The following is a 2604-nucleotide window of genomic DNA, read 5'->3' on the forward strand; positions in this document are numbered from 1 at the left end:
AAACAGGATTATGACCATACTTTGACACTCAATTATCTAAAAATAATTGTCAACGTATATATAGTTCCACATAACGTATGTAGGTATGCAATTATTAAAAATAAATACCTATTTTCAATTCTTAAAATATTATTCTGCTACCCCCTGTATCTTTACATTAATTATAAATAATCAAGCGCCGGATATATGTTAATTATTATGATCGAGCGAAATGAATTAATTGTGTAATGTTTATTTTAACTTACCCCAGTCTCAGGTTCCATAACTCGCTTGTACCTACTTGCCGATCGGGGCCGAGCGACCCGCGATCGCGCACTACCGAAGGCCACAAGCGGGCGTCCCGACGCCCGGCGTCTCGGGCGTCCGTCTGGCTTACCTGTCGCCATACCTACTGTTATATTGTAATCTTGGAATGTTTTAGCTTTTTTGAGGTTAAGTATTAGTAGGTACGATTTGCTTTTACAGAGTTAATTTCTCAGTTAAAAAAAATGAGGCAAACGCTTTCATACTACATACATATTACAATTTATTCTCTATGTGACCTCCTCTCATTTCAAGACACATGTCCAATCATCGCCTGACTTCTTTGTGGGCCGCGTTTATTAACATTCCACCGTTTAACTCATTACAAGCGTTTGTGATTTTATTTTCAAATGATTAATATCTCGCGAAGGTGTTTTGTAAACCTTACTTTTTAAAACCTCCCATAAAAAAAATCGAGGGGTGTTAGATCTAGTGACCTTCCGTGCCACTGAATAGGTCCATTAAGCCCAATCCATTTTTCTGGGAAAGTGTTATCTAAATATTACTGCACAATCCTGGTCTTGTGGGGTGGAGCCCCGTCGTGCTGAGACCATAGGTTTCTCCTTAGCTGCAAAGGCACATTCTCCAGAAGTGCAGGAAGTTCTTCTTGTAGGAAATTTAGGTAACTCATGCTGTTCAATGTATGTTCATAAAAATAAGGCCCAGTTAAATGCCTACCGATGATGCCGCACCATACATTTACTCCAAAATGGCCTTTGGACTGGATTTACAATGTGGGGATTTTCAATGGACCAGTAGTGTTCGTTGCGCCTGTTTGGCAAATCATTATTGGCAAACCGACTTTCGTCCATCCAAAGAACGTGCCGAAATAGCTCCTGATCAACAGTTGCTACATTTACTACATTTTGAGCTATAAGATTAAGTCTGTTTTCAATGTGACGCTCAGGCAAATACTCCAAATTGTGAATTTTGTAGTCATGATACCCATTTGTCTTGCCGTTGAACGGCTGATTTATCCAAATTCAATTCCCGGCTAGCCTGTCGTATAGAATTTAATGAATTTTGTTCGAAATACTGTAACAGTCTAGCTGTATTAACATTGTTTCTGACCCTTCAGTCAATTATTTAATTTTTCCGAACAGAAAATGCATCTTCATTTCGTCACAAGGTCGCCTCCAATCTTGTAAAGGTTCTATGATCATGAATACGGCGCTCTGGATCCCTTTCTAACTCTTTTTTTATTTTTTTTGTGACTCGCCGTAAATTAGCAACATATCAACTTTTTCTGAACGAGAAAACATTTTGTAAGCACAAATGTTAAACGTTAGACGTTCGTATTGAGTAATGACAAGTATTTTGTGACATTTATGCACTTTAAACAACGAACATTCAATTATTTTCCAGCGACTACTTGATCCTTCCACCGCTAATGTGATTTTTTAGGTGGTATTTCTTTTGAGACTCTTTAGGACGATATTGCTTATAAAAAACGGGAAGTAATACGGAAAAATTTGTCTAATAAAAGTTTATTAGAAAAAAGAGAGCTTTTCAACAGGAAAAAAAAATTGGGTATGTTTTTTGAAAAAAAATATAATTGATGACGTTATTAGTCGTTTCTGTCAAATCCCATTTAACACCACATGTCCCAAATTTTATTTAATTTTTTTGTATCCTCACAGTAGGCCCATACTATGGAGTTTGTATAATAATTTAATAAAGAATTTAGTCATTATTATCCGTGTTAGCAATAAGCATTTTATATCCAATATTCACTTGTTTATCTGTCTCATAAAGGATAAAAGCGCATTTCTTTCAATGCAGATTTACATCTTGAGAGCTCATGTGATGACAACATGTGACGTGACAATGTGTTTCTTAGGGCCCGATTATTCGGCCTGTTAAGGATTATATCGACTGCGATCTCGAGGTACATTGTGGCTGCAATTAACAACTCCAATAAACGCCTCCTAATTGCGATGGCTGGATTATTTTGCTCGGGGGGAAATTACCTCCTCGATAAGATGGTCGCCAAGGGCCTTCGCTTAACTGCCTCAGGATATCGTTAGAGACGGCAAAAGTTTTGCATCACTTTTTCGCGTCGGGCGCTTTAATTGATTGTAATAAGGGGTGTCTATATTATTTTGGCAAAATTGTCTTTGGGGCTTTCAACTTTACTTTCGCGAAACATTATTAAAGGAAGCAAAAACTTTACGTAGCTTGTTATAATTAATTTTGTGGATGTTTTTATTAAGTTGTGTAATGTTTCTTTGTTCAAGCACAATTCTGGTAGTCTCAGATTTACTTACTGAAAAATTTCTGTTAAATATTAAAGTGACACTG

The sequence above is a fragment of the Anoplophora glabripennis genome, unplaced genomic scaffold (assembly GCF_000390285.2).
Source record: "Anoplophora glabripennis isolate ALB-LARVAE unplaced genomic scaffold, Agla_2.0 scaffold381, whole genome shotgun sequence".
Classification (NCBI taxonomy): domain Eukaryota; kingdom Metazoa; phylum Arthropoda; class Insecta; order Coleoptera; family Cerambycidae; genus Anoplophora; species Anoplophora glabripennis.